This window comes from Lolium perenne, chromosome 2 (genome assembly GCF_019359855.2).
Source record: "Lolium perenne isolate Kyuss_39 chromosome 2, Kyuss_2.0, whole genome shotgun sequence".
Classification (NCBI taxonomy): Eukaryota; Viridiplantae; Streptophyta; class Magnoliopsida; order Poales; family Poaceae; genus Lolium; species Lolium perenne.
In genome coordinates this window covers 315,906,774-315,914,737 of record NC_067245.2, presented here as the reverse complement: position 1 = coordinate 315,914,737, position 7,964 = coordinate 315,906,774, and the positions used below count along the sequence as shown (strand labels likewise).

General features: G+C 40.9%; 1 long non-coding RNA gene across 2 annotated transcripts; it reads left to right on the top strand.

Annotated features, from left to right (window-relative positions):
* The first annotated feature begins 4,130 nt into the window (after window positions 1-4,130).
* On the top strand, window positions 4,131-7,243 carry LOC127336756 (uncharacterized). 2 transcript variants are annotated; one of them, XR_007873519.1, is made up of 4 exons: window positions 4,131-4,719; window positions 5,787-5,877; window positions 6,407-6,480; window positions 6,984-7,243. It is a non-coding gene; the product is annotated as an uncharacterized lncRNA (long non-coding RNA). The 2 variants fall into 2 exon arrangements; XR_007873518.1 differs by lacking the exon at window positions 5,787-5,877.
* Window positions 7,244-7,964: the final 721 nt, after the last annotated feature.

Here is a 7,964-nt window from a genome sequence, read left to right as displayed (position 1 = left end):
AAAATGCAAACAAAGATGGACAATCTATCCTTGAGGAGGAGGAGCACTGGCTCTACTGGTGCATCTGGCTCCAAGGATGACTCTCTGTCCAGATGTGCTTTCATGGCTAAGGCAGACAAGCAGTTGCTAGTTTATCGTAGGAGAACCTTGGAAGAGAGGGAAGCTACTACTGCTAGGCGCAGGGAGGAGGAAGAAGCTGCTGCTAGGCGCATGTAGATGGAACAAGCAACTGCTAGCTTGTAGCAGCTAGGTGAGTTCCCTAGGTACACACAGATCATCCAACTTCCAAAAGACAGACCAAAACCTACTCCCAAAATGAGAAGGTACAATGTGTCACCATATCTTGAAGAAAAGGTGAAAGTTGGAGTTATGTTGTGCTGGCTGAAGAAGGGCATCAAGAAGATAAAAGAGGCACTGATTGGTAAAGGCAAGGACAAGGGCCTAGTTTATCATAGGAAAGGTTAAAGCATGTCATGTACTTTGTTTGAATAAGTATGTAATGTAAGGGCTGAATAAGTAGGGTTGAATAGATAGTGACATACCTTCTGTCTGTCACTGTGATTGTGAAAGGACCAGTGTTTGTAATCCCTAAATCATCCCTTAGTGTTGTCAGGAGCCATTCCAATGAGCTAGTGCACTCAACTTCTACTAGTCCCATTCCAATAGGATAGAAATAGTCATTTGGATCAATGCCAACTACAGTCAACAAATTTCCTTTGTACCTTGTTTTAATGTGACATCCATCTATGCATATCAGAGGCCTGCAACCTTCCAAGAAACCCCTCTTGCATGCATCATATGACCAATATAATGTGGCCAGATGCTCTTTGGGAACATCATCTGCAACTTCTTTAATTTGGTTGGTGCTTCGGAAAAATCTTGATCCAGGATTTGATCTCCTCAACTCCTGCCCATAGTCACATAACAGGGCAAACTGCTCCTTTTGATCCCCATGAATTATCTTAAGTGCTGCCTTCCTTGCCCTTCCCAACTTAAATCTGTTTTGGGCACATGTTGAATTTCCTTTGAACTTTGGCTGCAAATGCTTTCAAGCCTAGTTTTTGGTTATATCTGAATTCATCAATGAAGATCCGAGTGAGGAAAGGAGCTGTCAGTGACTTCAACTCCCAGTACCTCTCACAAGTGTGCTCACTGAAATGTTGTCTCACTAGAATGACTCCCTCTCACAAGTGTGCTCACTGAAATGTTGTCTCACTAGAATGACTCCCTCCCTTTTCTCTTCTGAAACCTTGATCATCCAAGGACATCCTTCCTCACAATGAGCATCAAGCCTACTTGCTTCATTCCTTGACTTCCTAATCTTTACTCTCTCATTCACACCATAAGCTGTCAAAGCCTTCCTAAATTCAGCCATGCTAGAAAATAACATTCCTACTTTTAAGACAAGGGTTGCCATGTCAACTTCAGGGTTGAATTCTTTGAACTTGTATTCCAGATGTTTCTGCTGCTCATTTGTCAGTTTCAGATTTTCATGATCAAGACCAGCATCATCCTCACACTCAACAATGTCTGTGCACTCATTGTGGTCATTAACATCTTTGTCAATGAAATCTACAAAAAGATCATCATCACCATCTTCTGCATCATAATCACTGTTATAGAAGTCACTGTTAGTGTCACCATCTTCCTCATCCTCATCCTCACTTTGTAAATCTCCTGATGACAGACATGCAGATGACATAGGTTCTCCATTAATATATTTCTCTTGCTCTGCTCCATCTCCAGCTCCAGTGTATTTGCTTGGAATTCGCACTACTACATCTGTCCTTAGCCCCTGCAAGAAATATTTATGATCAACCATAACTGACAGTGTCTTCACCTCTCTCACAGCTGCCATCATTGCAAAAGTGTCACCATCATTCTCAATGAGACACAATCCATCTCTCATGTCACTCTCAGGAACACACCAGTAGAACTTTGTTCTGTCTGTCATTTCATTCCCTCCTTGCTTAACAAAATCCTCAAGCCAAAGAAGTGAGAAAGTATCAGTGTTGCAATTGTCAAAGAAATCCACAGTCCCACAAATATACTGCAAATGCTCCTTCATACCACAGAAAAACCCATTGTGATCCAATTCAACAATAAATCTATCCGGATCATCTGCAGAATTTAGGTCAAGTGTTAAATGTCAGTTAACAGTGAAAAATACAGTCTTTATATTCATTTAACTTGTGCATCTTTGATTTCGACCTAAACTTCGTAAAACAAGATGGATTACTGCTACATTGTTACAAACACAGTACCAGCAATAGAATAGATGCATTCATCCGAGCTGAATTGAATTGTTCATCTGCAAAAATCGGAGCTTTTCCGATCAAAATTTTCTGGAGCCAAACATGAACACCCACTACAACACAACAGAGCTTTGGTAACATAATCATGTAACACATGGCAAAATATGTTACATGTAAAATTGCAGTAACACGACATTTGTGTGCCAACAATTAAGAGTAACACAAACTGTATCAGAGGCAAAAGTGTGTTACGGGGATATCGACACAGTAACATATAGATATGTGTGGGACATAATGTGTTACAATAATATTAACATAGTAGCACATAGGTGTGTGTTGGTGGGAATGTGTTACAAGTTGAACCATCGAAGCAGCCTATCCCAAAATAGATGATCAATTAAGCCATTCATAAGTCGCGATAGATTGAGGGACTAGGCTTGTCGGTTCTTCTGTTGTATGATATTTCCTTCATGATTCAAATGATCTCTTGGTTCCGATAAACATTCGCCTTCCGCTTCATGTCCACACCTTATTTGCTACTCATGTGCTTTCGAAAATACCTGTTTATGTATTTGTTTTTTAGGTTTTATGTATTTGTTTCTGCTTCCGCACAGGAATATGAAAACAAATATGGCGCCACTCAGTTCCACCCTTCTTGGGTGACCTTACCCCGGTCTTGTGAGTAACGCTGCAATACTCCCATCAAAGTTCCGCGTTGTAGGAATAGTGTTCGGTCGATTTGAGGGAAGGGACGGGTTCCTTCCAACATATCACTCCACAATAGAGGCATCATGGGCATGACAATTATGGAGTGGTGGTTCGCCTCACCACACGGACATAACGCTGCCCTATTGTGTCCCGTCACCGCACGCCATGGAGGAAATTCTCTGGTGTTGTCATCGGACTCGATCCACAGGTCATCCCAGCTCGGTTTGTCGCCGGAGATGGTGGACGGGCCCTCCAGCTATGCGTTGATAAAAGCCCTCCTTCGACGCTGGTCTGTCTGCCTCGCCCTCCTCTTCGCCTCTTCGGTATGAAGAAATTCCTTATCGATGATGTCCTGGGGGAAGTTCGTGTGCCAGGCTTGAATAGCGAGCTCGTCCACCTTGGCGATGGTAAGCCACCGCTGCGCCTGGCGGTGACGGTCCTCGTCACTGATCAGGATTGGAGGCGGCACTATGAACTCCGCCTCAGCGGGCGAGTTGATGCGTTGAAGTTTATATCACGCCACAGGCTGCCGCGGTGCCACGCCACCACATCTCGTAGGTGCCGAGGCACAAGCGAAACCCGACTGCACGGAGCTCGGTGTAGAACGTGTCGTTCAGCCGCGCGCGCACACCACGGAAGCGGGACGAGCTCAGCGTCCCGCGGCGGTACGGCGGCACCCCAACATCGGAGGGAGGGGCTAGAAGGGGCGGTGGAGCGGAGGCGAGGTGACGAAGCGGCGCTGCACATGGCGTCGAAGAGGTGCGGCGCGTGAAATGTCCTCGAGGGTTTCCTCCCGCGCGAGCTCTGTTTGTAGCGCACGCGCGAGCCGGTGCCCAAAATATCCCACGTCGGATAGGGTATTATCCCAAACGCTCCCATATTTTACCGCACGTGCATTTTTTTCGCGCCCTCTGGAGCTGCGTGAGCATCCTTCCGAAAGCTATATTGGCGGGGTTTTTTTTAGCGCAGTGCGAGATGACGTTGAAGTTGCTCTAAAAAATAGTAAATTCTTTTTCTCCCGATCTGTTTTTTTTGTTGAGACTAAAAACCATCGGGAGGGAAATGTTTTAATTGTTCCCGCTTTTTTTTCACTTTTCCCTCCAATCAATAGTTCCTATATATAGAGAGCTCCCTGCCAAATCCCTTATCACCAGCGCGTGAAAAAAAAAATCCCGTAATTAACTCAGACTCTATTTCTAATCTCATCTATAGAGGGAGCTAGTCAACCACCATCGCGCCGCCCGCAAGACCTCGCCGCCGAGCCACCCATCACATCCCATCCCTACCCCCACCGACCACCACATCACTGGGATCTCCATTCCCCTCTATCGCCCGGCGGCCCTGCACGGACATAGTGCCGGCAGCAAGATCCCATCATCTTTGGCCTCCTGCTGGACGGTGGACGCCACTGGTGCAGATTCAGATTGGACTTCTTTTTTCCAAGTTATGCTTCCTGGAAGCCCACATGTTCTACTAACGCAAAGGTGCAGATTTCCAATTCGTGTTTTTTTTCTTCGAATTATGCTTCCTGAAAGCCCACGTGTTCTACTATCTCGATACACTTATTGTGGAATAGAAGTATAATTTGATGGACTGGGACATCACCCTGATTTTCTAATTGCCCGCATTAAAACTCTCATATTTTCATGTCCAGTGATGATCAGAAGCTGCTCGATAAAATGCCCCTTTGGTTTCAAGGTTCTTTATTGTCATTGATTGCTGTTGACGAAATGACATTTGAGAAACATAACCTATGGTAATATTTTCATTCAGCTCCAGACATTTGATACTCGCCATCTAATTTTAAATTTTATTCTTGATTATCGTAATGAACTACTCCCTCTGATCCCTTTTAATTGACTTGGATTTAGTACAACTTCTTTTTAATTAACTCAGATTTAGTGGGATCAGATGGAGTAGAAAATTCATAATTAAAGAGTATATGGAGTCCGTATGTAGAATGCTATCTCCACTTATACATGAACCTTCCTGGCTTAGAGTCGGGAAACTTTTGTATGATCTAATCCATGGTTTGATGACTATAATTTGCGAGAAATTTCATTTGGCATTGCATAATGTTCATTGCTACTAAAGCAACTAAATTTAACATTTAAAATTGCAGAGAAGAAATTATTTCATTTATATCTATGTACTACGGATAGTCTAGGTGGAGCATATTTTCAATTGACAAATAAGAATAGTGAAGTAAGCCTTTGTCACGACTTAAGTTAGTACCATCAACTAGAGTGCTGGTGATGGACAAACCAAGTACAAAACTGGGTTTGTGATGATTGCTATTTTTGTTTATTTTGGTACTTCTTGTAGGAACTTGTCAACAGAGTTGTCTCTACGTGAAGCCACAATTCTTAAAAGGATAAAGGCACAGTTATAATAACATGCAGTTTGTTCAAATGCTTAGACCTCACGATTTTCTGTACCCATATGGTAAATATTCCTTCTTAGCAGATAAATATAATTTGAACCGGTTTGGGTTGTCACCTCCGGAAAGTACACCTTTTCACCCTGTCGGTTGCAGTCATGCCAGAGTTATAAAACACAAGTGCACACTCCATATCACGGGAAGCGCACATCTCTTATGCCCAAAGTACACATAAAAAACTTCATTCTTTTATGCCTTGGCAACTACGGAGATGACTTCTAGTTCTGGACCTTTAGGAAACGAGCACAATTATTCCATCATAATTCACAAGCTCTCCAGTGCTGTACTCTTTTGGTAGTTTGCCATTGAGATGTCGATACTTCCTTTGTTATTCTATATAATCTGTACCTATGCAGAACACTACTAACTTTTCATTTATGCAGATTATCCTCCATCCAGATGGGAGTGGAATTAGGCAATATAAATTTTGATATGTCTCCATCCGATAAAATGGGCATATTGCTTAGCTTTTAGGTAAATCATTTTTGATATTTTAGTGCATGTTGTAGATAGCCAAGTACATTTTTTTATTGAATGTTCAGTGTCTTATTCAATAGGAGAACAACTGCAAACTATACTGAGGTGGAGTCCATCAAATATGCATATCAGATTGAGAGGTAGCCTGAGTAGTGCCACGTAACATGTTGAGGGCTAAATGAAATTTGTTGGCACAAGTGTACCTAGAAATTCATGGCAATGTCCATAACCGACTACGTGTCCAATGTTGAGGAGAGAGTATCCTTAACTAACTCTTGGTTTTCTATTGCTAGTTTTATTTGGATTCCAAGTGCGCGGAGTTATAACTTGTATGTGCAGCAGTACACCTTCATTTGAGCACCTGACAGCACATCGCGCACATTCTTACAGAGATATTACAATCTTTCACTGATTTGATATAATAGTTATCAACTAGCATTATTGTCTTATGCAAAAGTACAAAATTTATATTACCTTTTGACTTTTGCCAAATAATTTTCTTGTAATTATCTTTCTCTTATTTCAGGTGGAGTAACTAACGTACACACGAGTACTGATGGATAGGGAGAACAATTCTTGGTATGGATTACCAACACTATGGTGGGATTTATGTCCATATTTTTCTTATAGTATATCTCATTTAAATCACGTTTGATATGCAGTTTAGCACCAGCAGGTTTAGTAAATGCATAAACCTATATCTGTCTTCACTATGTGGTGCCGATATATGCACCGACCAATTCATTTAGCCCACTTACCTTCCTTAAAGCTTCCTATGCATACTATTCTTTGCAAAGTCCGAATTTCTATGGACTTGCTATATGCTTTGCTAGTCAAAGATCCTACATGGCTATATACGTATTATGTTATGTTTTACAGACTTGACATGATTGTCTGTAGGCAAAAGAAATATAATGCTATAAATGAAATCAAAAGTTATTCCACACAAAAATAATAAAAAGACTAGTGATGATGTAGTGAAAGTGAAATGTGTATTGAAATAACAATTTTCTTGTAAGATCTAGGTTTGTTCCTAAATATTATAATTTTTTCACTCTTTATCTCTTCCTAACAACAATAACATGTTCACTTTAATTTTGCAGGTGCTTTGGTGTTGTCTCTTGTCATGATTGGCGGAGGAATCAAGTCTGTTTTTGGTTTCATCGTAGACATTCTTATTCTGGCATTCTGGATTAGTTATTATGAAGTGCTCAATGTTTTTGCCATGAGGAGGCCATATGATGTTGTTGCAAACGACTAGTTGTTGTTTGTGTCTCACTAATGTAAACATAATTTTCAGTATTTTTATATATTTTGTAACTGAAACGATAGTTTGTAACTGAAACGTAATTGATGATTTTAAGGAGCCTGAAAAGCAATCCAAATTAGATGGGAAAAATTAAAATGCAAAACTGGACAGGAATTATCGTGGAAACATGTGCTAATTTGTATAGAAAATTCTAGGTAAAATTAAATGTTCATGAATGCAGGCAATCAAATAAAAAATGCCATTTCATCAACCAAATTCAACATCTAGGCCATGTGGCATCCACGTCCACATAGATTGCCAAGTCAACACATGTGGCATCCACATCACACTATTATCTAATTATTGTGGTACAATATTTCGAGAATATGTTACTAATTGTGTTACTAGAACCACCAATATGTGTTACCAATTGTGTTACCATAGTTAGAAAACTATGTTACTAGTAGTGTTATGGTGCATAGAAAGATGTTACTATATGTGTGACTATAGTTATAAAAACATGTTACTAGTGCACTTAGTAACACGTATGAATAATGTTACTACAAGAAAATTGTAACACGTTAAAACATGTAGGAACAATTATTATGTGTGACAATGGATACCTCTTAGTAACACGGCCTAATGGAACACATCACAAATTGTGTTACTACACGGCCTAGTAACACTGTTTTGGACATGTAGTAACACAACACTGTGTTACCAAAGCTCTGTCCTGTTGTAGTGACCTACCATCTCGACCAAAACCTTCCCAAACCTATCCCTAAGCACTACAACAACATTTTCGACTAATTTTATGCAGATAATCGTCCACACA